Below are 27,647 nucleotides of genomic sequence, written 5' to 3'. Positions count from 1 at the left end.
ACCGGCTCTGCCCGGCTCTTTTCCCTCTCCGAAAATTAAAAATGCTCGTCAAAAATAAGAAAGGAAGGAAGGAAGCATTATTTCTGGTGGGTGTGAAACGTGGGGACGGGGAGAAGGAGTCTGGGGGATGGGGAGGAGTGGAGAAAGGTGGCTAAGGAGAGAAGAAAGGAAAGGAGGACCAGGAAGGATGAGGGGAAGGCGAGATAAAGGGGAAGGAGGATAAGGAAAAGAGGATGAAAGGAGCTCAGGGAGGGGGGGGGGGAAGGATGAAAAGGAGGAAGGGATGAGGGGAAGAAAGGATGCTTTGCCCTGGCCTCACCTCAGCTCGGTGGGTGGGGGTGGGAGAACCTCTCGCCGCCTCCTCTTCCTCCTCCTCCTCCTCCACCACCACCACCTTCTCCTCCTCCTACTTCTCCACCTCCTCCCCAGCAGCGACGGTCACCGGCGGGCTGGGTGCGCGGCTCCGGCTCCCTCACACGGCCCCCGCCTCCCGTTCGGCTCCGGGGAGGACCCGGGAGCCGCCGCCGGCCTCCCCGCGGCAGCCACTCGGGGTGGAGGCTGCGCGCCTGCGCCTCTCCTCTGCTGCCTCCAGCGGGAGGCCGCGCCGGGCTCCGCCGCTCGGGGGGCGCCGGGGCTGTGGGTATGGAGACGGCGTGAGGGAGGGACGGGGGGAGGATGCAGGAGGAGGATGGAGGAGGAGGAGGAGGAGGCACGGGGCTGGGGGGTGTGAGGGGAGGGAGGCGCCCGAGGGAGGCCGGCAGGGGGAGGGCGAGGCGCAGGTGGGCGGCGGGGGGCGATGGGGATAACGGGGGGGGTAGGGGGATAACGGGGAGGATCGGGCTCTGAGGATGGGGTTTGGTTAAGGGGCTGCCAGAGGGGATGGGGGAGGCCGGGCGGATGGCCATCTTGTGCGGTCCAGGCGGGGGAATGCCGGCCCCGGCCCCCCAGGGAGGGCGGTGGGAGCCCTGAGGGGGGGCGGCCACCGGGCAGAGCCGGGGGAGAAGCGGGGCTGGGGGATTTGGGGGATAACAAGGTCCTGCCCCGCTCCAGGTACCTTTGAAAAGCAGGGAGAGGATGGTTATTATTGTACAGCCAGGACCAACAGCGAGAAGTTCACCTCTGCTTTTCTCCTAAACTATAAAAACCCTTTCATACAGCCTTCCTGCTACACCTGTGTTGCTCAGCTCTGCGTTCACCACAACAAATACCAGGTTTTGTCCATCTCCACAAAGCATTGCTCTTCTTTCTCTTTTCATTTTAATTAGTGTTGCTAATTGTACCAAGCTTAAGTGAGTTTTGCTGCCCTGCAGCATTTTCTTCAGCTGTTTCTCCTGGGTGGGACATGGGGGACATGTGCGGTCCCCATCCTGCTCCAGTGTCACTGTGCCTGGCGTCCTACAAATCCCAGTGGCAAGCATCCCCTCAGAGATGGTGTTTCTGGAGGGACCTAGCCATTTTGAGGCAGCATGACTCCTGCTGCTGTGCTTTTGTTCTTCTGAGCTTTTTGGGGTGTCCGTCTGCCTTCTTGTCTTCTACGTGAGCCAACAGGCAACAAGGAAGGGAGCGAGATGAGGCCTTCCAGGCTTTCTCCTCTTCTTGCCTGTTTTAGGCTTGGAGGGGATTTGCCAAAATTATTTCTTTGCCTCAGCCCATGAGAAAACCTCTACAGGTATCTGTCTGCCCTCAGGTAGAGGTAGTAGTCATCAGTAGGTTTTCTTTCTTTCTCCCCATCCTGAGAAAGGTATTGTAAGGCTGTATGTTCATTTTCCCAATAAATGAGGAAGGGAGCTGAACTGGAACCTCTATTCCGTTTATCAAGGCACAACAACAGCGTCCATGGGAGAGTCTGAAGCAGGGAAAAAAATTCTTAGGCAAGAACTTATTGAAATACGGATTGAAATCTGGTCAGGTTCATTATGACTTACATACTTGGTACAGCCATATAACAGGTGTAAGTCGGTATTATACAGAAGTACTTTGAATTACTTTAACCTTCTCCCACTATCGTTTAAGACTGACACACAACCAGTTCTGAGTGTATAAACAGAGATCATGCTAGGCTGGCCTGCCCTTGGTGATGATGTGTAAATTGTTGCTGTAAGCTAGGTCTTTTGTTTGTGCCTTTAGTAGGCTTTAAGGTTGCATCAAACCACTTTTCTAGGTACTGCTGCTGTCTTTCCTGTCATGCTGAATCGAGCCGTGTGATGTTAGGTAAATTTCACCTACAGACCTTCAGTTTCTTGCCTTCATTTCTGTACTCTGTCTTTTATCTTGCTTATTCTTCTAGATAGGGGCAGTAAGTGGCTAGCCTATTGTAAATATTAATGGAAACAAGCAAGGTTGCCAAATAGAATATAGTAAATTGTCTGCTGCTTTATCACAGTGCCTTGCATCGCTAATTGAACGTCAGCTAAATGTATCTCCAGGCATTTGACTAAACTGAGCATGAGCTATAGTGTACGTGTAAGCACCACAAACAGTAAATAAGCATGGTTATGAAAAATGCTAGAACCTCTTTCCTTCAGCAGTAACTAAGCTGCAAATACATCTCCTGTAAATTTGAACCAAAGGATTTGTTCAACTATCTGTGTGTGTTTCTGTTTGAAGTGTACCATTTTAAGAAGCAAATCAGATTACTTACCTAGTCCAGATTATTTTTACCTAAAACAGAAGGCATGGATTGCTGGACTGTTGCTAAGAGGTTTGCCAGAATGTGATAAAGAACTTTTGTTAACTGCCTTTAAGAAAAGGAAGAAAACTGAGTTTGTTACCACTGTTTACTAAAAACTGGAGCAAGCTGCAAAGCTGCTCTGTAAATGAACGCAACTCTCATAAGCCAAGGGAGGCCGACTGACAGCTTCTAACAAACACTTGCAACTGCCATGGGATCTCCCACTGCCAGCATTCAGCTACATATAGAAAAGAGACGTCATGAAACCATCAGGATTACTGTGCAGTTTGATTAGCAAGGCAGACAAAACATTATTTTGCTCAAATGAAACGTGCCCGGATGCTCAGCAACTCGAGCAGACTTGAAAGCTACAGGTGGAACTTGGAATGCTTTAAGCTGCTTTTAGGCTCGGTTATCTTTATAGACAAACTAAGTAATAGATGGTTTCTTTCAAGTAGATCGTTACCTGCCTATGCTGAAGAGAGATTGTCAGCAGCTCTGAAAGATATTTCAGTACCTTGTATTAATGAGACATTACCTTTCAGACTTGATTGAGTACACATAAATATAGAGCGAATGACTAAAATCATTCACCACCCCCGAACACATGTGGGTACCTTTTGGGTAGGTATGTCATTTTTGGCACATTTGCTCGAGCACTGGATCACAAATATTTCTTGTCTCTCCTCTGCAGCAGCATGCTGCTGTGCCACACGTTAGTATGAGCTGCACAATAAGCAGAAGTAAAACCTCCACATCCTGCAGGTCATTTAAGTTGGATTCTGTATGAAGAGTCATCTGCAAGGTGGGTGCTGCCACTAAGAGTCTCTGGCCTGCCATGCCCTCTGCCTTCCCTTTTGACTGTTTTCTCTGGCTCAAAAGATTCTGTCGTTAAGAGCATCCAGGGACTTACCCTGGCTTGTAGCACTGAAGTAACCAGAAGACAAGTAGCAGATGCAGTTTGTTTAGGAAAAAAAAAAAAAAAACACAAGGGGTATGGCTATGCACTTTTTTGTGCTGGAGAGGATGGTGCAACTGCCTTAGCTTCTTTCAGAAAGCTGACCTGAAAATTTCAAAAGAAATACAAGAAAGAAATCTGCTCTTTGCTCCTGTTGGAATAATGCTCACAAGATTAATGACCACTATTGGAGACTATTATAAGGCCTTTTCTTTAAATGTTTACTTCTCAAAACCACAGGAATAGGCTTTAAAATTTGTTAACATTTTATTTTGAACTTCATTTGCTACCACCTGTTATCAGAGGAGGAGTGTATGTTTGTGGAGGTCTCTCTCATCCTTTAATTGCACAACAGGACAATGCGTAATAGGTACAGTACCCTTTCGTATTTCAAAGTGGCTTGGGGAAAAGAAAGGTTTAGAAATCTTGCATCTGTTCAGAGAATGTGCTGTAAACAATTCAAATGTCATAAAGTCTCTCCCTTATAAAATGATTCATGTAAACTGTCTGGACAGTGGTTGCAGCTAGGAAAAGCAGCGGAACCAGGAAAATGTAACTGTTCGGGTCTTCAAGCCTCTTTGAATGACCACCTTTACTTCCTTAAAGCTACATATAAGTTGAGTTTATTATACATATAAGAGAAAAATTGTTTTTTCTGTCTTCCTTTAAAGCTCTTGGCTCTTACCAAAACCTTGAGCAAGCAGCTCTTAGGCAGAGCACGCTGCTTTTCACGTTGACCACCACCCTCTAGCTGCTTCCCATCTGTTGTTTGTAAACACCTCATGTCTTGTGCTGCTGATGTTGTTAGCTCCTTGCAAAACAAGCTCTATTTTCTTATGTTTGCACACTGCTTCAAAGCAGCAGGAAAACTGGCCAGGACTGAATCCTATGCAATGCCAGAATATATTTTTTTTCTTGCTGGGGATTTCAATTAGTGAAACTTACCGGAGATAAACAATTATGTTGCAAGCTACAGGACAACATGCCACATATGTACACAGAGAACGTGTTCAGGTACCTTGCCTATGTGGGAGAACAACAGGATGAGTGAGAGAGACCAAAGGAGAAAGCTGGGCTGAGCTTCTAAGAGAGAGGACAGAAGGTGTTAGAGGACCTAGGCAGAAAGTACACTGATAAAAATTGCAGGAAGTATTTTTGGCTCATTCCTCTGCAGAGCTAGCTGAAGTTCCTCTGGCACTGCTCAGTCCCTAGAATACCTTTCTTTTCCTTACCAAAGAAAAGCTTAGGGAGAAAGATTAATATCTGAACCCTAATAACTGCCACAGAGGAAGAATCACTCCCTTCACAATTTTCAGGGTTGTTCTGTGCTGCCGTGGCTTCCAAATGTGGTTCAGTAAGTATTCCTCCATTTAAGAAAACAGCCAGTGGACTTGCTTCACTTCAGGGAAATGACTGTCCTCAACCTTCTGCTCTTTCAATCATTGCATCCTGCTGTGCTTTCTCTACATACAAGGTGGGATGGAAGTCTGTCTGGTACTTGCTCATCCATGTGAAAATGGGATTCTTCTGAATCATAGCCCTTCTTTGCAATGTCCTTTAAAAGTATTGGGCAAAATTTTGATTCTTACTCAGGCCCTATTATACAAACTCATGTTGTCTTTATGAGACTTTTAGTAGACAAAACACGACAAAGAGTATCTATATCCAACATTGCGTCATGGTAATCTGGAGATAACTAGCTGTAGAACTGTTGTTCCCATTTAAAAAAAAATAAAAATTAACCTTTGTTTGCTTATAATGTCTGGTTTGCACTACTTTGAAGATTCTCAGTATTTAATTAAGATTTAAAACAGATACGTGTGATATATTACTTGCTCAACACTTTTTATCAGAAGAAATGCTATTACTTATATATTTTCTATCTTGTGGGCACAAAGCCACAAGGAGATAGAATCAAGATTTGTTTTAGACACAGTGATGATTACAAAAAAATATCTCCCACATCCTAAAGTAGGTAAAGTTTCTAATTTATTTATTTTTCTATTGACAGAAGTCCAAGATGATTCATCTCTCCATTTACACCTGCAAAATGCACAAGAGACTTATAACTAAGACATCGCCTGAAGAAAGTTAATAAGGTTGTTAGTAGTCTGCATCGCTAATGAAAAGTCTATGGATGATTCTAGTCTTTTCCTTCAGGTCTTGATGAAACCTGCAAATGTCAGAAAGTTGATTTTTCTGAAGAACCAGCAGCTATAAGTAAAAAAGAAGAGAAAAATGGAGAAAAAAAATAGAGAAAGACACTGACAAGAACTGCTACTGCTTGTGACTAATCCGTTGCAAGCTTACATGTACAGTTGCTTGCATCTTAATGGATCTTTTAACCTAATTTACTGAGTCTATTTCTTTTTAATTAACTTTCATAAAAGTTCAGGTATTTTTTCATGAAGTACACAAAGATCAGCTAAGAAAGCTGTTATCATCTACAGTAGCAATACAGCAATGTGGAATTCAGTTTTTTTGATTAAAAATAGATGCATAAATCAAAAGAAATAAACCTGAAGTGTCTCACACCCTTTTACACTGTCCTCACTTTTCAGTGACAGTTAAAGAATGATATAAAGAATTCCTTTTTGTGTTTGCCTGTTCGACATGACCAGTGCAAATAAATCACATAGGCTTAGGAAGACAGGCAATTATCTATCAGCAGGCTCATTCATTTCTAGTCTGTAGGTGGATGTAGTTTCAAACAGAAAGAAAATGGCTTTCCGAAAATCCACATGCACCTGTTAATTGTGAGAGAAGCATATATAATGCTCCATGTAAAATGAGAATGCTACATTTCAATAAAAACTGTGATTTCTGTCAGAAATGCTATGCACATTCAGGTTGAATTATGCAGCATACTACTTCTCAAGATGGTTGTACATCCTGATCGATCAGGTCAAGAGTTATGCATTACCTAGAGCACACATCAAGTGGGAATGATGCTGCAAGAATATTTACATTTTCAAAGCATTCTGCATTTTCAATGACAGCTGAATGAACCATCCCTTAAAAAAAAAAAAAAGGGAAGGAAAACAATGATACTTCATTAAATTAATGAACCTGTTCAAAAGTATGGAATGAACATCTAGCAAATTATAATGATCATAGAACTTGCAACAGTAGGTGGTGGGGAAAAAAAAGACTACTGCTATCCTGTTTTGGAAATTACTATGACAGGGAACTAGGTTCCATTCCATTTAAAGATTTCTTCATGCAAATTGCATGAGGCATTTTCTAAAAATTGAGTGGATTTCCATAATGGAATTTTGGCAAATTAAATCAAAACAGGTTGCTATGACAGTTCTTACAAATATTTCTATTTTAGCTTTATTTTGTATTATAAATATGTCAAGATGAAGTCATTCTTGTCAAAACAAAGTTATCTTTCCTTTTGGGAAAAATGTCCAGGCCTTTTCTCAATGCTCTAATTTTCCATATTCATCAAAGTCAAGATGAGGGCTAATTTCAAATGCTTTAACATACATCTGCATAATCATAAACCCACATAAACATAGCTTTAGTCTTATAAATGAGCGATTTCATTACATACAGTATTGTTAGCTTAACTGACTTTCCTTACTGTTCCGTGTAAGAAGTGACTGAAAAATAAATGATATTTAACATTGACAAAATGGTTTCTAGTGGTTTCTCAAGTCAATGGTGTAGACGTAGATCATTGCCAGAAAACATTAACAGTCCTAGGTTTTGTTCCAGTAGCGCAATGCCATGTGAAATCCAAATGGAAGCAGGGAATTGCATCTGCTCCTCTGTAAATAAGAAGCAGGTGGCCTCTTAAAGGTACAGACATAAAAACAGCACAGATTTATCTTACAGGTTTTATTGATGAAATCTTACAGAAGGAACTCGTTTAATATTGGTGCCAGTGGGCCACTGCAAGTGTTAGCTGATTGAGATTACATCAAGAGTCAAAGAAATGTCTTTCTGCATCCATTCATATACAACAGGATAAAGTTGACCAGAGTTTTTATGAGGAAAAAGATTTCCCAAACTGGGAATTGGGTCCTCACAGTCAAGAAGTATAGAAAGGAGTTTAGAAAGGCTATTTTCTGTTTTTATTTTTTTAGGCATCAGTGTAAGAACTATAGATTGGAGACAGAGCTGCAAAAGATAGTTTACTTGTGTAAGGCAATAAACTTGATAAATTACTGTTAAAGATGTTCAATTAAAATTTATAGATATAAGTCCCTGAAATTGACCCAGGTGTGTCCTATATCTATGTATTAATCCTAGGTTTTAAAGGAAAGGGTTTTGTTGTTTTTTTTTTTTGGATGTGTGTTGCTTGTATCTCCTAAGACCGGCTGACATCTGCGTTGGTTTATGACACACCCTCAAAATGTGATTCAAGTACTACAACAGAGCAGCAAGGTTTGCTTGAGTTCTGTCAGGAAATTACAAATAGTTTGATTAATAGCATCATATTTCTTGGTTCTCTGAAGTTGCTAACAAACAAGGAAAAGAGAGAGTCTCAAAGAAAGGAATAAAATGACCAGAGTGCATAGAGAAGGGAGACAGAGTCAGAAAGTATAATATTCTGAAAAGGCAGGCAGAAAAGAGCTGATTTAAGATTGATGAGCTGAGGAACTGCAGAAGCTGGAGTTACCTGCATTTTTTCAGCACATGTTGAAAGGTATTCTGCTTTAAGGGGTACAGTGCAGACTTCTTTCTTGGTCTTTTCCTCTCCAAACCTCAGAGATGGCTCAGAGATGTTAAGCAGCTGGGAATGGAAGAGGAGGAGGATCCCATATAACTGTGTATGAGCTATGTAGTGCTATGAAAAATGATTCTTATTACAAAATGTTAAACAATTGCTTTTAATATTCAAACTCTAGCTACCTCCACTCTCCACACACACACACCAACAATAATAGGACTTTTTGTAATTAACTTGCAAGGAGCAATATATATTTATTTTATGCTTTTATTTTAAAGCTTCAATTTTGTTATTTTTTTTTCCTGCCAGCAGGTATAAATGCATGTGGTTTGGGAGAGCTCTGAGGAATAGAAAGGAAAAATAAAAGTGCTCCTGGTCAAGATTTTTTAATTTTTATTTATTTATTTATTTATTAAAAAAGCTGATGGGAAAACAAGTGCTTTATGTGAGGGCTCTGGCTCTGTTAAAAGACATTTGGCTCGAGGATGATATATTGTTTGCACATGCATTTAGGTGTGTCTGTTGTTAAACTATTTGTACTGTGCACCAAAAAGCAGCATGCATCAGATGCTTTCTATTATGTATCTATCTTTGCTAACTGAAACATGGCAGCACGTACTGGGAATACGTAGGTAAATTGATTCTGTGAATTCCTATTTCCAAAGAAGCCTTCTGCTATCACTGAGAGCCATCGTGCATTCATTCACTCAGGTCTGAGATGTATTATGCACGCTGACCTGGTTTCTCCACAACTTGTTTAAACACTCAACAGGTATAAATTTATGTAGCGGTAGGAAGGACAGGAGTACTGAGCATTTCTGTAATTGCTACACTAGCAATGGACACATATGAAGGAGCACAGTCAGAAATATACCCATCATAACAGGAAATAAAGAAAATGTTTACATGTGGAAAGGAGAAAAACAAAACACCTTACTATTCAGCATCTGATACTCTAAAAGGAGATGGTCACTATAGGCCATCACATGAATGGTGCTCAAGCTGTTCATTACTGATATGCTTTCTTAACCTACACTAAAAAGCTGCCTGTGCAGTTAAAATCTGTGATTTATTCAACTCTGTAAACACGTTTTTAAAAGCTTACTGTTTTTTTTAAGGAAAAGGCATGCAAACAATTACAAAAGATGAGCATTTTTAAAAAAATAAACGTGGGTGTCAGGCCATGAGCCATTTAGAATATTAATTATGCTACATTAATGTATTGAATATATACTTTCATTATTTGTTGAGTGGCAGAACATATTGTGAGTGCCTTTTATAGTGTATAATAATATATACTATACCCACTTTTATTTACATTAATGACAAAATATCCTGAACTCTTTCTGTCTTCAGTGCTGGTGAAGTGTGATGATGATGTGCACTGGCTCTTCGCTCTGCCTCCATATGAAACTCCCTCCATCACATTACAGGAACACCAGGGAGCCTCTGATGATGGGGAGGCTGCCAGGTTGCTGCCCACAAGGCAAGATTTTGCAGGAACAAAGGAACAGCACGATCTGGTCTGGCCATAATGAAGCACCTCATGCTAATATTGGTGGTAAAAAGGGAAGGAGTGAGCAAAGGTTGTTATCACAAGATCCTCCGTTTGTTCAGTTAACATCTTAATTGGCGTACCTTTTATTAGTTGCAGGGGATTATAAAGATGTAAATTACAAGGCAGTTGAGTTATAGCTGCATGGATGTCAGGTCTGAGCTGAAATTATAACATCTAGAACATATATGCTTTAATACTACCATATTATTATGCATCTCGCTTCTCCCACCCAGTTTTCTGTAATGTTATATGCAAACAGTATGTTTGTGAAAGAACATTTTCTTAGTAAGTGAACGTTTAGGTATTCCAATACACTCGAATATGCTGAAGACATTTTATAACAATCTTTCCTTTTCTTTATAAGGTGACAGCAGATATCACTTGAAAAATTGCCTAATCTCTCTCTGTTTTATCTCCAGATTCTCTCTGAGTACTGTATCATTATAAATTATAATGAAACTCAAAAAGTGACCAGAATAGTAATTGAAAGAACATTTGGCATCTTAAAAATGAGAGTTAGATGCTTAGATAAATGTGGTAGAACAGAACTAAACTGCCCTTCAAGAAAGTTCAGAGTAGTTCTCGCTCGTGTACGTTATGTAATACAGCCATTAAATATGGTTCATTTGTGAAGACGAAAAGGAAGCAATTTAATGAGTCTATCCAAATTACTGAGGTAAATGATCCTAATGATGTACACTTGGAAAATTATCTCACGATAGGGTAGCGGAAATTAAAAATAAGATGCTAGCTATCTGGAACCAAAATGTAAACTAAAGTAAAACTGAAAGCCTTTCTTCTGAAACAGAGCAGTAGTAACAGAGTGCTTAGACTTGGGATTGCAGCACAGGAGAAGAAGATGCTGTTTCTGGCCGTAATGCAGACCTCCTGCACGTTGACTCATATGCGCCTTCTGAACTTTCCTATCTTTAAAATTCAACCTAGAACCATCTTAGTGTCAGCCAAATACGAGTGAGAAATATAGTCTTCCTAGCACTAAAGGAAAGCAGACTACAGACCAGTAGACCACAGATTCAGGTAATAAACGGATTCTCTTTTATTTATTCCTCATGTCAAATAGCAGGAATGGGGACTGCTCCCCCACCCCTCACCTCCTGCACTCTGGTTAGCAAGCCTGAAGACTAACAAATTAATAAATGCTACAAAATTAAGTTCCTCCTTTTTTTTTTTTTTTCTCCTTCTCCCCATATCCCCAGAATATGTGCTTTTGTGTGCATGTGTACATGTCCAGCTGACAGGCAGTTCAACAGCTCTTCCAGCTTTGTACCCACTCCTTGAAGCAGGAACCATGGGTTTGAAATCCATCAGACACCCTGGATGTCCCAGACCTTCCTGATGTCCCTTAGTGGCTTGGCTCTGCCCCTTCGCTGGGCTCATGGTGGAAAGGGGCTGTGAGTGATTTTTGTGCCCCCCATCCAGTGCTGGAACATACCTGTCAGCTCAGGTGATCTGAAGGTATGTTTGTGAGCTGCATGTGGCCTTGGGCTGCAAATAGCCTCTGATGCAACCTCGATGCTTGTACTTTGTGCAGCGTAAGAGAGATGCAGGTGGTTTAGTGAGTTCTTTGGGGGAGCTTCCTAGGCACCAAAGTATGAGGGTACAGTGGTATCCCACTGTGGGAGCTGGGTCTTATAATTGTAATCAAGTAAACACCTTATGCACTCCTTTCTTTCTTTCTTTTTCTTTTTTTTTTTTTTTTCCTATAATGCTATGGGGCAAACACTCTTGCCTCCACAAAACAAACAAACAAACAAAAAAAAAACCAGCAGTACTAATCTCAGTGGGGAACATAATTTTTTGTACTACAAATTTAAACAAAGAGGGAAAAAGTATACATAGACTCTGTATATTTACAAAAACCAACTCAAAATGACTTACCAGACCCTAAGATCGACAAGGTATTGAAGCTTTTCTAGGTAAATTCTTGTTAAGAGGACCCCAATATTCAGTTCTTTATGCACAAAGTGTAATAAGCTGCTCCATAAATAGTGAAGACTTCTCTTTCTATGGATTTCTGTCCTACATTTTCTATATATAGCTCTCAAAATCTTAAAGTATCTCCAGCTTTCACCGTGTCCAGGTTTTTGACCCCCTTGTTGCAGGAAATAGCACATGCTACTTAAAGCTGTACTCGTGCCAGTTCTCCTGCTAGTACACATATGCTGTCAGACCAGCTGGCTGTTGGCAAACAGCAGAGGCAAATGTCAAGCTCTCGTCTGCCCCCCTACTATAAGGGCAGCACAAAACTGTTTTCCTGTAAACAGCACAGTGTAATTCTAATCCACAGATTCAGTTTTGTTTAGTTAATTTACAGTAGTACAGAAAGCAAACAGCAATAAGGGGGTCAGTCACATATACAGAAAGAAGTGACCTGCACTTAATTTCTCAAGAGAAATTTAAATTTAATGTTTTTAATTAAGTTTTCCCAACTTAATCTAAGTGGTGTTGCACAAGAACTGATGAACAGCCTTCAAAGCTAATGTGGTTTGGTTTTCCTCCATCTATAAACAAGTATTTATTTCTTACTAATGAGAAATAAAGGGCCAAATCATCAGATGGTAGAAAGATGCATTACTCCATTCAACTAAAAAGAGATCCATTTGTACCAGATTTATATCTGGCACTTGTTAGTTTTGGTCTACTTATATGCCTCTAGGGTTGAAATGAAAAGAAATCCTCCTACATGATTTTGTCAGAACTGTCTTGTTAGGGATCAGTTTGACCTCCTCCTCCTCCAGTGCTCATATTTTGGGCTTTTTTTAGCCAAATCAGGGCCATCATCAAAGTGAGCGGATGATGGCACAGTGGGGGAGTTGTGCTCTGACGTTTTGGGGGGTCATGCACAGCTGCAGGATGAGTAAGGACAGACATTAACACAGGATTAATCTTGGTTCATAAACCTGGGATAAAAAGTATTTTGAAAGTGTTTGTTGTAGGAAAAATGAGTGAGGAACGTTCTTGATGTGGCCTGCATGGGCTGTACAAGATGTTCAGAATAAATGCGGCTGTTGAGCAACTAGTGACACTGCATGAAAAGAGCTTTAGGAGGGGAACAAAAGCCATACTGTTTTATCTTAACTGCTGATTAGAGTCTGTAAGTGCCGTATCTACAAAATTATGCACATTTTAAACAAAAATCTGCAAGATGTCACAAGCAAGGAAAACAAGTCATGGAGTACAATGCAAGGCTTTTCTCCAAGGCATTGATGTCCACTCAGTCTGCTGCTACTGTCCCTCTCTCACAGTGAGTATAGTGTCATGGAGTTGTGGGCTTACTGCATTGTGCCAAGCATAAGGCAGCTCTTTAACACTTTACTGCACTCAGCTGAGCCATGAGAAATACCAAGTCTGCAGTAAATAGGAGTTATTTAACTGATACTACCTTTCAATGATAGATTGATTCTGAAATAACCCATCATAGCAAATATCCCCTCCAAACACAAAGAAACAAAAACAGAAGATCAAAGATAAAAAAATATAACCGGAATGCAATAGAGAGAATAATTAATGATCATGAAATAATGTTAAAGAAAGTCACTCAGTGGAAAGAATTTAGTATAGCAAAAATCAGTAATAGTTATACTTGGGATAGTATGTAACAGATAAGGAGATCTGAAGAAACTCTGGATAGAGCTTCACTAAGCATTAAATGATGAAACATCTGTACGTTCCATCCATCACTGATTATGTGAAAGAACATTTGATTCTGCAAATTATAGAGACCTAACCTTCCAACTTTCACAGAAGAATAAAAAAAAAAAAAAAAAAAAAAAAAAAAAAAAAGAAAAGAAAAGGAACAGGTTATAAAACCTTGAAATTATCCAATTTTCCATCAGTGTACACAGAAGCAAAATGATGCATGCTTCTGCCATTAAAAATATATCAGTTGCTTTCTCCTGGAATGAACAGTTTTCAAATATACAGAGAAGACTTTTTTGTTTGATTCCTTTCGGTTTCTTAATATTTAAATAATATTAATATATAAATAAATTATAAATATATAATTTATGTAATATAAAACTCCAGATTCATAACTGTATGCACAAAGGACTTCAGATCTATATTGCCAAACTTGAAGCTGTTCTTACAGTTTTAGTCTGAACTTCTACCCCAAACTATATATTTCTCCTTGCTAATGTTCATGAAGAACCATCCATAACACTGACCCTCAGTGAAATCTTTTCTGTTCATATCCATTTCAAATTTCTGTTCATGATTATTAACTTTTTGTTATTATTACATCCTTAGAAAAAACATCTTTATTACTTTTCCACCAAAACAATGAGATTAAGACATCTGGTAACAGTACTCTCACTAGGATAGGTAACTGCAAAGTACCACCTAATTTTATAAGTTTTTGGTCTCATTCACAAAATAGTAGTAATCCTGATTCTTTTTTTTTTATTTTTTATTTTTTCCCACAGAAAAATCTCTGAAGCTTATCCAAATGGTAGTTCTAGCCCAAGTATTTATTTCCTTGGTCTAAACTGTAAAGTGCTGTTCAGATACAAAAGTCTTACAAGTTACACCATGATATATCTTCATGTGTTTGCACTTGCCCTGTTAAATATATAAGTCAACACTGGTTAAGTTTGATTCTCTTTCATTTTAGGATGGCTTAAGTCAGTTTAACTTGCATTTGCATACAGGGACAGTTAACCACAATCCTGTATACAAGATTACATGCTATGAAGTTGGTAACTTCACCCTGAAGCTCTACTCTAGATGGCTGAGAAAATAAATAAGTAATGCCATTTTCCATGGAAATTGAAACTTTTTAATTGAATACTTCCACAAGCCAAGATTTTATGTGGCAGAATCGAGAAAGAAGCCTAATGCTAATAAATACAACAGTTAGAGTACATCAGCAGAACATCTATTAAATGTGTCTGTATAACACGCTGCCCTAAAGAACGTCTTCAAGATTGAAAGTCTGATTAGTCTTTACTCAATCTGACATGAAGCTGGGGCACCTGAAATTGCTTTTTCATCTGAATAAAGACTATCATACAACAGCAGTGTTGTAGAGAAGGCGTTTTGGGGAAGTGTCGGGAGAATGTCACCTCAGAGAGATTCCTGATTATTTTTTCCAGTTCTGCAGTGTAAAAAGTTCAAGGCAAAAGTTATTTTCAGATCTTGAATCAGGTTGTAGCATTTCCAAAATGTGGGACTAAGCATAAAATGTCATTCACTCAAACCACCATCATCAGAATGTTTCTAATTACATCCCTGACTAATTACATTACTGTATACCTTTTAAGTAGTGGTTTTAAAATTACAACACTTGGCTCAGAATTGATTCCTTATTTTTAGGCAATTCTTCCTATCAGCTTGAACCAACGGTGCTTAATCAGATGATAAGTTTTCACATAGAATTGCTGATTATAGTCCCAAACCTACAAAGTGCTGCAGGAAAGAGGGAATCAGTGGGGAGGGGGAAAAAGAAACAGGATGACTTCATTCTGTGCATAAGCTAGGAATAATTACTGCAGTTATTCTATATGATATCCTATGTCCTTTATATACTTTATGCCCCTTGTGTGATATTAAGAAAGGGCACTGTATATCTTAACAGAAAGCAGGCCAGAACTTTGAGATCATTGCTTCCCACCAGCATTTTTGCTGCTGAACAGGACATAGAGCTAGGGAGTCTGTATCTAGCTTTGGCTAGATATGACCTGTGGGAGTAAGCCCTGACTCAATGGGAATATTGTCTCCAAATGCCAGGAGATAAATACACATATACACATAGAAACATATATCGTTGATGATTGGACCAGATAATCTTGAAGGTCTTTTCCAACCTTTATGATTATACGTATATGCACACACATACATACACTAGCCATTTTAATGACTGCACCGGATGCATGGATAGATAGTGGGTGGCTCCTAGATTGGATGTTTTATTTTGTCTTCTACTCATGTCTTCCAACAGCAGCCATATAAAGTCATCTCAGTGCTCCTCAAGTACAGTTGTTACCAAGAATGTTTGGCTTTGAAAGCCATTTAAAGCATACCAGATAGTGAATTTTCCTATCCAAAGCTTCTCAAGCATTTTTCAGACCTTTAAGCCAACACCTTGGCTAAATTTTCTGTTGTTGTCTTGCCAAAGGTTTACAATAATAGATATAGATAAATTCCTTAAGTAATATATCATCTCTTGCCAAGATTCTTGGCAATATTTATGCTGTTGTTAATAGTTCTGTTCTTTTACATTAAACAACACTTAAGTGCTTCCTCTTGGGTATATAAACACCATTATTTTATTCATGTGAATATCTCTGCTCAGTATAGTTCTTGTGAGACACCTCATGTGAGTCTAAACCTGGAAAGAACAGGATAGGTAGGTGATTTCCACCCATCACTGGTATTTGTTTTGGAATATATCCGGAAAAGCTGTACTGAAGTCCAGATTTCTTTGTGACAGGTGTTGTACAAACTCTAAATGGAGATGTTACTGCCCAGAAATCTTTCCAGATTAAAGCACAAGATGTGAAGACTGAATTTGCACAGAAATGTACATAGCAAAGAAGTATTGCAATGTTGTCTGTTCTACCCATGCTACTGAGTATGAGACGTTTTTCCAATCAAGTCTTTTTGATGAAAATGAAAAGAAACTGAATCATGTCAATGAAAATATGCACTTACTGTTTGAAAAATGGAGAAGCTGGAAAATATTGTTTTTAAATAAAAATGTTTCATAAAAAAAATCAATTCTACTATAATACAAATGGAGTTTAAGAAACAATTTGAATTACTGTATCTAGGGTCAAACATTTTTTTCCATTTCTAAATAATTTCATCTTTCTTCTCATTTTTTGCCAGCCTGACTAAAAATGAAAGTAAAATGTATTATGAAAAAATTGATTTTTTTTCTTTCATTTCAGTCAGCAGACAATAAGAAGAATGAAATCAGGTTTTCATGTATTTCTAGCATGTTTGCTGTTGCTAATGCAAGGGAAAATGCTGGAGGTAAGAAGCCAAGAGAAGAATTGGTCTGTAATGACAAGAGTAGGTTTTGTGAAAGATGAGCTGTAAGTTGGGATCTGAAGATAAGGTTATAGATGTTTGGATTTTAGTGTGGAGCATTTCCAGTGTCAAACAGTAGCACAAGGGAAAGAATGGAGCTATATAGATGATAAATTGACAGCTGGACAGCAAAGTTTGAGAATATTGCCAAAGGTCAGTGTCATAACAGATTAATGGGTCAAACAGGCTAGTGCTGGGGAATGAAGGGGATTGTCTTTAAAGGCAAGATATTATTTGATATAGAAACGCAAGTGGAGCCAGCATCTGAGTTACTCTAATACTTAGCCAGCTCCTTCCTACAAGAAATACTAAACGTTGTGGATTTAAACACTATTTGTTTTCCTCAGTTATTCCAGCAGTTTTGCTGTCAAACAAATCCCAGTGTCGTTAGGCTTGGTTGGTATAAGGCATACAGGCAACCAGCTTTTCTGTGTAGGGTTTTGTCTTTTTTTTTTCTTTTTTTTTTTTTTATTTTATTTTATTTCCCCCTCCAGAAAGGAGAAAAAATAATTTAAAAGATCATATATCCAGGACTGTTTCTATGGTACTAGAAGTGTACTGTATAATCTGTGTTATTTCCCATTGCCACCAAGGTCACACCTATCTGGCACAGAGCCTAGATTAGATGTGATTTTACATCACATATTTCAGCTGCCCACTGTAAAACACTGTTTTACTGTTGTGTTATACTGTTTAAGAAACATGCTCACCCCCAGATAATTTATTTATCTTTATTACGCTAAGTTTATATATTGATCTTTACTACAGTAACATCTAACAACATGTTCAGCATCTGTGCTCTCTCATGCAGGACCCTGCACAGCTATGCGAGAAGCATAAAATTTAGGTAATATATCATATATATGACAATATACCAATTTATATATATAATTCTATGTAGAGAGAATTTAGAGTTATATATATAATATAAAATTACATATGCATACAAAGAAGGATTTTTTTTGCCCTGAGATCCCATTGACTGTAAGATGTAGGGGGAAGAAAAACAGCAGCATTTTTATTCCACTTTCAAAACTCCCTCCCCGCACCCCAAACTTTTGGGGAATTTCTCAGAAATTTCCTACCTATTTTACTTCTCTGCATCCCTTCCCTCCCCAACCCCTCCCCTTAAGTATTCTCACACTTCTTTGAATTTGGAAGGATATCAAAGCATTAGAGTCCTCATCCTACTTTCACTGGGCCTTTCCATGAAGAAAAATATAGTCAAACATATTAGGTGTAGAAGAAAAATTAAGTACTACTTCTCAGAAGAACATATAAAAAGTGAGCCTATATATGTATAGACTCACTCGATAAATGACTCGATACATATTTTTATTTTAGTATTTGCAGGAAGATGGATCCCAGCCCATTAAAACTGAGATTTCCAGGCACTCTGATGTATCATCTGTCAAGGTAAGAGTACTAAGAACCTCTAGCTGACTGATATGATGGATTTTCGTTTTCTTACTCACTTTTAGAAGAAAGCGTGGAGCTGAACAGCTGGTAACATTTGCTAAAAGATTATGGTGCTGAGATTCCGATTTAAATTTGACTTCTTGGCCATAAACACATGAACAACACATGAAATGTTCCTATTTCTTAGCATATTTTTTGAGAATTACTTCAACTGCTTCTTATATAAATACCATAGAGAATTAAAGAGCAAAGTGGTGTCCATATGAAGGAAAATATAAATAAATAAATAAAAATCTTGTATTTCCTGTAAAAGGGAGTCATGCACAATCCTTTCTTTAGGGTAGCTGCTACCACCTTCTGTAAGACTGTTGAAACACATGTAAATGAGAAGAAAGGTTAAAAAAAGTTGTTAATGTAGTAAGCCTTTTCCCCAGAATTGTCCCCCTTACACTTAGAGCTACAAAAGCCTTTCCTCATACAAATGACAGAGTAACCAAGTCAAAATCTCTCTGACTACTCTTCCGTATTGATGCAGCTTGGAAATATTTTAGCAGTGATGTGAAGCTAGCCCATATGCTGCCACAAATACTGTTAGCACCTCTCATATGTGCAAGTAAAGAGAGTAGTGTGGTATTCACAGTCTCTGACCAATCAGTATGTAAACTGTATTAGCTATTTCGATAAGTTTAAGAGGCAGATATTTGCTCACTAAAATGGTACCAAGACCACTACACCCATTTAATTAAAGGCAAATAAAGTCATAATGTTTTCCAAGCTTTGTCATCAGAAGGTGGCTATGAAGCTGCCATCCAGAGGTGAAAAGCTGAACCAGAATGCAGAAACTAATCTAAATATGTACAAGCAAGATACTTGTGTTTTTCTGTGAGGAATGTTTGCAAGTGTAATGTGAACAGCATCAATCAGAAGTCTCTGAAAAAAAAAATCTGCATTATAACTGTACTGCCTTATAGAACTGTGATAAGCAATCAGATGGCATCCCTACACTACTTATCAGTGAGAGCTTTGAGTTATAAGAAATAACCACAGTGAATGGCTGGTTTCAGAGAGTATTCTGAATCAGTTGACAAGATGGTCCAACTTAAGCTACTTGGTTCACTAAAACAAGGTAAATGTCACAGAAAGACAGAAAATATGTCAGAGATATCAGATCTGGGACCACATCATGCAGTGACTAGAAGAGTATTTGACCTCCACAGAGGTCTGGAATCCTTCTTTATGGTTAAAAGCTAAACAAGATTGATTTATTTAGTTTATCTGAAAACGGATTATGATTAAGTCACCTTCTAATCTATAAAGTAGGAACACGGAGAGAAGATTTCTGATAATGGAAAGCTCTTTAATCAAGCTGACAAAAGCATAGGAGAAGCCAGTGGGCAAAACCATTTAAATCATTTTGGAAATAAAACACCCATTTTTAAGCCACTGATGTCCTGTGTAACAAATTACTAAAGCATGGTATTGATTCCCTCATCATTTTAAGTCTTAATGTTGGGATGCTTTTCTAGAAGAGCCCCAACACTGCAAGAAGTTATAGCCTTGATGCAAGAAGTGCTCAGGGAAAGCTTATATATTATGAACTGTACCAAAGGTTAGACTAGGTGAATGTAATTGTCTCTTCTGAGTTTATAATCTATAAATCTTCAATATTAGGCCACAGTTTATGCACTTTTGTAGCTGGTGTGATAAGTTGCATTGTCCTTTGGGGAAAATTAAAACAGATAATTCTATTGTTTTCTTTCCCTTTTCATTTCACGGCATCTTCCTATCTGGCTGGCTTGTTTGTGCTTGCTGAAAAGGAGTGTTGGTATCATTCAGCGCTTCACAAGCATGTGGCATATGTTCCCGGGGCTTCATTTTATACACTACAGTTCACTGACTCTGAGAATTAATATCTTCTGTCCTTCATTCTCCCACGCACATCAGTTTCTTATTTTTTTTCCCCTCTCTCTGATCATCCTTGATTTTTTTTAAGAAAGTCAACAGAAAGCTTCCTGCAAAGCAAATGGTACCTAAATACTCTAATAGGCTTCTTTTCTGTCATATTTTGGGTCATGTCTGCATATATTGCCTTCATCTGAAATTGTGGATGCTGTTTTAAAAGTTTGCCTCAAGTGGGAGCAATCTGTGTGGGCATATTTAAGGATGTCACTAGGAAGGAAATATGTTGACAATCAGATCCGTTTATTGAGCAGCAGGCAAGAGTTTAACAGAGCTTACTAATTGTTAATCACAACTTGAAAGGGAGAAGTGGGAAAACTTGATTAAATACCTGCTGTACCTGCAGCTATATCTACTTGCATTACAATTTTCTGAAGTTTAACAGGCAGAGTAGCACCAAACTGGTAATGATACCTTGCTTTGCAAAATACTCCCCAGCTGCTAGCTATCTTCCCTCTGCAGAATTTCAGGCAAATATTTCCTAGTGATTAAGAGAGAAAGATGCGTTGAAATCTACTCATCAGTAGTTTACAATTGTTTCATTTGGTGAGTAAAATTAAGATAGACTATTTACATACAGGAAAGCTAGTATAAATATTCAGTCAAAGGGCTGTTTGTGGAAGGTGTCTTAAGTTGTACTCGTTATAAACTATATTGAGCAGAGGTTTGATAGAAGTCCTCAGTGCTAGTGATTGGAATTGGTGAGAAGTGACTTTTTAAATGGATAATTCAGGAACTGGCAGTAATTTGAACAGTTCTGCTGGCTGGGACTGACTCACTCCAACACAGTAAAGACTTGGTTGTTAGAAGTACTTTCACTCGCATTACAATCCTGACTACCTGAAATCATCCCTTATGTAATGGCCCACATTGTAAGGGCAGGAAGCATTAAACAGATTGGCCAATCCAGTGCAAATAGCCATACTAAAATTTATTGAAAACCTATTCACTAAACGGCATTTCCTGCAGTTAAATTCAGCAGGCTTTAGTCTCTGCGTACCCAGACTCCATGTACCTTCAACTCAATAATATGATTCAGTAAAATTTCTTTGGAAGATTGAACTATTAGATACTTTGGAGCAAGAACTACATAAAAGCAGAAGCGACAACAGAATTCTTGTTCTACGAAGATGAGGGAGACCAGTACACTAACAGAATGATTCATTCTCCTTAACTTAAGCCATCCAATAGGTAGGTGTTGAATCAAAGTTAGTCATCCCTTTTTTGTCACTTGTGGAGGAAGATGCATCCTTCCTGCTTTAGTGAGCTACTTTGGGATTTGCTCTTTAAAGACTTCCCTCTCACGTTGCTAGTAGAGGACACACAGAGGAGCAGCCATGGGAAAGCTACATCTTCCAAAATAAATTTAGACAAGAAGGCTCATCCTAAGGCCCACTCTGTGCTGAAACCAAGGATGTGTTGTTCAGTCTGTTCTTTGAGAAGTTAAGGGTGCATTGTTTTCAGTGCATGCACAAGTTTCAATTATAATAACTAAATAGAAGAGAAAGGAAAGGATTACCAGAGACAAGGTAAAATTAAGTTAACCACAGACCTCAAGAATCACAGTTGCCTCTTCAGCCTATAGGAAAACTAAGAACTCAAACCTCATCTTGAGGAAAAGTTTCCAAAGAGGAGATTCAACCAGCATACTTGTTAAAAAAAAAAAAAATGCAATAAAACAATGAAAAAGATTTGGATTGGCTTTTCTCTTTTTAACAGCTCTGTGGTTCATAATGATTTACTGCAGAGTTTGTATTGATTTACAATTATTAGACATTTATTGTAATTTATGTTGATAAAGCAATAAGAGTACTGAAAATATTTATTAAATATGAGAAACTCAGTAGCACTTGTGCATTAATCATAGAGTTGATCATCTACAATACACACACTAATAAACCATTAGTGAATATGTAACCTGCAACAGTACAATAAGCTGATAGATTACCTCCTTTGGGAATGGACAGCCTTGGTGGAAGCTTAGAATTATTTTGCTTGCAACACATCACAGGATTTAAGAGTAGGAAGCAATTTTTGCCCTGTGACTTTCTTTTTTAGTGTCTGAGTTCCTTAAGAAAAGAGATCTAGAACTAATTTTTTCTTCTTGTTGACTTAAACATTAGCAACCTGGGGTTTTGAAAAATTCTCAGAGATATTTATAAGAGTGAGTCAGATACTCTATTGTATAATGTAATCAGGTGGCTTTGCTGATTGTAATGCAGAAAGCATAATAAAACTTCAGTATGAGAAAAGCCAGAAAGGACTAAGACTTCTCAGCTTTTAGAGGCATCAGAGACTAGATCTATTAAGGGTTGGTTTGGCAGTTGTGTAAGTGTCCTAATTAATCAGAGATTAGGTGTTCATTTGTTCAGCAAATGGTACAGAAAACTGGGCTTGGTTTTCTCACCAGATGAGCTAGTTTCTTGCTAGGCAGATCTCCAGATTAGGGGACACACCTTTCATGCTTGCACTTGTTCTTGAAAGAGTGCTGGAAGGTTCCCTGAATAAAAAGGAGTTAATCCATTAAGGCCTCCTGGTTGATTCAGTCTCTGCTTCAACTCATTTTAATTATCATTCCACTGATTGTTTCCTTTCAGGAAGGACATTTGTAGAAAGGTTATCAGCTTCTTGGAAGGACACACTACCAAAAGCCAAGCACAAGCCTAGCCCACTTTTCCAAATGAAATGAGCTGTAAGCAGCTGCAGACAAATCTTGGCTTCGTTCACATGAATGGGAGTTTTGCCGTCAATGAAGACCAGAATTTGCCCCCAAGCAAAATGTTTCAGCTCTGACTGACATGCATATTACAAGCGTTAAAAAAAAAAATGGTTGGTTTTAAACTAGGAGTAAGGAAAGAAAGAAATGGGCTATTACAAACCATATTCAGTAATAGTGGGCCGTATAATAAAAATCCAATAGTAGCAGCAAACTGCTGTTATCAGGGGAGCATGGTGTAGGATGTGAAACATTAAGCTTTATAGATATGTAAACTCACTACACAGAAGTTAGACTTATAATTACCAGAGGAAATTATAACATTATGGCAGATACTGAAGACATCTATGATGCATTTATTACAAAGAAATCTGTGTGAATTGCAAAGACTTCATTTATACCATTATAATTAAAGGTCTTCCAAGACTTCTGTTAGCATCTCCCCACACATTCTCTTGCCCCCTTTTTGGATAGGCTGCAAAAGCACACCATGTACTAAAAATTTCTTCTGCAAATTCTCAATCTGTGAACCATTAATATTTCCCTTAGTTTAGCCTGCATGCTATTTACAAGTGAGAATTGACTGCCGATGTAAATGGAGGTGTTACAGACATTTATTCCATTATACAGAAGGATTGCTTTTGTTATTCCCCCACCACCACCCCAGTCAAAAGTGCCAAACTATACTGCTTACTCACGGTAATGACTCTTCACGAGCGGTTTTTTTATTTCCCCAACCACAATATTGATACACAATATATTCATTTCTTAGGAGGTATTCATGGCATACACTGTAACAGTCCATCTGTTACTAACACCCTGCTATGCATAATTTTTAGACTGCGTGGCTTAGGGGTAAAAATGGTTATTTATTTTGTTTGAACCATACCTATCATTTGATTAGCACAGTGGGCATGCAGACAGGAGAATGGAACCTGGCTGATGTGCTCATAGGTGCTGCTGAAGTGGATGGTTGAATATCATCAACATTAGGTGCCATAGCAGTATAAGCAACAACATAATCAAGCATACCTGTAGATTAGTGCAACTGTTAGACAAAGGCCTGGTCTTAAAATAAACAAACTTTATCAGAATGTCTCTGTGAGGACCCTGTTCACAGATGTCACAGATGACAGAAACGTTACCTGTCTCAGAATCCTAGAACGCCACCACCTCCCTGGGCACCCCGTCCCCACACCTGACTGCTCTTTCTGAGAAGAAATGTCTCCTCATTTCCAACCTGAACCTCCCCTGGCACACCTTGAGGCCATTCCCTCTGGTCCTGTCACTAGTTGCCTGTGAGAAGAGGCCAACCCCCAGCTTCCCACCCCTTCATTTCAGGCACTTGCAGAGAGCAATGAGCTCTGCCCTGAGCCTTCTTTTCTCCAGACCAAACACCCCCAGCTCCCTCAGCTGCTCCTCACAGGACTTGTGTCCCAGGCCCTTCACCAGCTTCATAGCCCTTCTCTGGACACACTCCAGGGCCTCGGTGTCCTTCTTGTAGTGAGGGGCCCAAAACTGAACACAGCACTCAAGGTGTGGCCAAAATATACCATGAACATACCATATCCATTAACAGTGGCTCCCAAACATTTTCCACACCATGTTTTTGTTCATGGTTCCTCTTACTGTCTCACTTGGACATTCACAGGTACATTCCTGCAGTTGTTCAATGTATAGACAACAAGGGGACCCCATGAGGAACAAAGACTTCTGACACTTTTTTCTAATTAGTAAATAAAAGCTACAAAAAAGAAGCTGCCAAAGGCTTCCCCACGCACACCCAGAAGGACCACATATCCATTTATGTCTCTGGATATTCTGGGAAGTGGTAGTGAGAAGAGACCTTATTACATACATGCAGTGACTTTCTCTGTGGTGGCATTTAAAAAAGGAATCAAAAGTTAATCCAATATGTGCATCAATATGGTACATTTTAGACACAAATATTGCTTGCCCTCCATGTTTTAACGAGTTCCAGGTGGAAGTTCTATAACCTCAGTGATTCAGCAATATCTGGAGATAGCACAAACCCATCAAAGGTGCAGGAATTATCCCAATCCTTCCTTTATGTTGCCAGCAGAATATGCAGCTAGCAAATCCCAAAGCCTCCCTCCAGCATTTCTCTGTTGGATTCACATAACATGTCAAAGAAATGATTTTTCTCTTTGATTACTGCAGTAAAATAAAAAGCACTGAAAAAGCAACTACTCAAAAACTTACATCGCAGTTACATGACACATCCAGCTCCCTGCAAAAGGCATAATAACGAGGGAGTCAAAGCTGTACCTCCAGCCACAAGCAAACTCTTTCACTATAGCTTTTCATTATTACAATGCCATTTTGAGACCCTTGCAGTAGGAAAGTAAGAAAGGGCATGTCAGCCATCAGCTTCATAGACCAATACACTAAGAGACATCAACTCCAACTTTAATGCACTTGGACTCTGCCAAAGTTCTCTGTTGGTTGAGCTGCAGAGAACAGAGGAGAACATTTTTCTATCTCCTTCTGTCTAGAAGCATTATACAATATTTAAATCAGGAAATGGAGATGAGGCTTTTGAGGTCTAAGACTTGGTTATTTTCTTCTTCAGAAATTATAGGCAGCTTTTTTTTTTTTTTCTTAATTGTATTTAGGTACTTAAATCTTACTAAGGCAATTTGAAATTAAGCATCTAAATGCCTTTCAGAAGCTTACAGATTCTTTTCATGTTCAGGTGCTGCTACTTTTTTAAATTTCTAAGACAACAAGGAACATCTGTGTTAGTGGCTTTATTTTCAGCACTGCCAATTACGTGCTGTTCCAATTAGAGTCAATGAAAGGTGTGGGCTTTTACTTTCCCTGAAAAAGAGCATTATCAAGAGAAACAGGGCACTTTGTTCCAGCCTTCTCACTTGATTCAGCACTTCGCAGGTGCAGGGTGGTGAAGATGTGAACACACCTTTGGAAGAGCTGAGAATTAGGAAAGCAGGGAGAGTTCATCTTGTGCACCAAACCAGTGCTGCAGCTGTTTGATTACTGTGGTTGTACAGCAGAACTGTACAAGGGAAAGGTGGAACAAGAACATGCCAACCCTGAGACTTCCTTGACCTCCCAAAAGGTGCAGGGTCAGCTGTGCAGGACTGTAACTACAAACAAAAGTCCTTAAAGGTCTCCCGATATCCTCTTCTTATATTTACATAATAGGTAACAATTTTGTTATTAGGGTGACATTTTCAATACCACAAGACATTCAAGGCCAAGACTCAGCAAGAGCTTCTTTACTGATGGAGCACTGGCATAGTTTGCCCAGAGAGCTTGTGCAGGCTTCTTCCTGGAATATCTCCAAAAGCCACCTGGTCCTGGGCATCCTGCTGTGGGTGTACCTGCTTGTCCTTTCCTCCTCCCAGCTATCGTTACTGCTACTTGGCTAGCCCCACACCAAGTTGTATGGCTACTTTTAATTTTTCTGCACTAAATAACAAGTATAAAATTCAAATTCACAAATAAAAAGGTAGGGAGGGGATTTAAATCATCTGGGAAATTCAGAGATTGGAAATGCCTATTTCTAGCACAGGGAGATGGGTCTTATTGAGTAAAAATACTGATGGGTGTTTTTGAGTAAAGAGCATTCACCTCTGCTTTCTCACCCGTATTGCCCATCAAATAGGCCTGCATCTACATTTACCCGGGGAAAGGTAGTGTTTTCTACTCATGTTTTTTTTTCAAAGAGCTTGTTACAAGTCAAAGATTAGCTAGTGTTGTAGCCCAGACATCTCCCTGCAAGTAATACAGTCAGTAGAGCATAAAACTATGTTTTACTGCTTGAGGTGCACTCAGGTACCGGGGAAACAGCACAAAAATACACCACTTTTAACAAGACAGGGGAATAACTTGTTTTTCTCATTGGGCAGGGAGATTCATTTACCTACATCCCCCGGATCCCAGGTATTCAATAGAATAGGTTCCTCAATAAGATCGTTCGTTTTATCAAAGCTCAATGGATTGAATTCTTTAGGAGATAGCCTGCATTCACATATATGATGGGTTACACCAGGTTGCTAGTTTGGAGATTTATAATATATATATATGTGTGTGTGTATAGATATATATATTAGTTAAATTTATGAAATATAACATGCCTATTTTGAATCAACAGTGAAGTTCCCAATGGGAACAGATCTGACTAGCATTATACCCTGCAAAGTACCTCAAATTAGTTCAGTCACCAGTACTGTGAGCAGTTGGGATTTAACACAGAGCATTAGCAGAAGAGAGCATCTGATGAAACATCATTCAGAATAGGAAATAATTACAGTATTACCAATTCTTTATGGCTGTGGGATGCTTTCTAATTAATTATTCAGGCAAAAGGAAGAATAAAACCGCCGGTTCTCATTGCAGCTACAGAACAAAGTTACTTAATGAGCCACTGTAAAACACAAATAAGTTCAGCTGGCATTATGCAGATAAACAGAGAACTTTTTCAAGATAATAGTTTTTTGTTTTGTTTTTTTTTTTAAAGGGACATACTTCAGAAGTTATAACAACATTACCTCACAGTCCAGCTGTTTGCATTGTACCTCCAGCTTCTTTGAAACAATGCCAAAATAAAGTAAATTTGAATATTATCTGCAGAGAAGTTCTCTACGG

At 39.0% G+C, this 27,647-nt stretch overlaps 1 protein-coding gene and 2 long non-coding RNA genes across 6 annotated transcripts in view; 1 reads left to right on the top strand and 2 right to left on the bottom strand.

Moving 5' to 3' along the window:
- CTNNA2 (catenin alpha 2) overlaps positions 1-665 on the bottom strand; it is a 468,162-nt gene extending 467,497 nt beyond the window's left edge. Inside the window, exon 1 of one of the 2 annotated variants that reach the window (XM_068679577.1) lies at positions 320-665. The gene's annotated coding sequence lies outside the window, so the exon portion shown is untranslated. The remainder of the gene's footprint in view (positions 1-319) is intronic. The other variant, XM_068679580.1, reaches the window with a different exon arrangement.
- Positions 501-7,270, top strand: LOC137855441 (uncharacterized). 3 transcript variants are annotated; one of them, XR_011095725.1, is made up of 2 exons: positions 501-640; positions 5,641-7,270. It is a non-coding gene; the product is annotated as an uncharacterized lncRNA (long non-coding RNA). The 3 variants fall into 3 exon arrangements; XR_011095724.1 differs by having other exon boundaries at positions 528-640; positions 3,366-7,270; XR_011095726.1 differs by lacking the exon at positions 501-640 and adding an exon at positions 890-3,476.
- On the bottom strand, positions 7,254-27,647 carry LOC137855442 (uncharacterized). The gene is made up of 3 exons (XR_011095727.1): positions 27,551-27,647; positions 8,260-8,373; positions 7,254-7,405 (listed from the first exon to the last, which is right to left on the bottom strand). It is a non-coding gene; the product is annotated as an uncharacterized lncRNA (long non-coding RNA).

This window comes from Anas acuta, chromosome 4, assembly GCF_963932015.1.
Source record: "Anas acuta chromosome 4, bAnaAcu1.1, whole genome shotgun sequence".
NCBI classification, from domain to species: Eukaryota; Metazoa; Chordata; class Aves; order Anseriformes; family Anatidae; genus Anas; species Anas acuta.
Note: the sequence above shows the minus strand (reverse complement) of the source record. Positions and strands in the feature narration are given on the sequence as shown.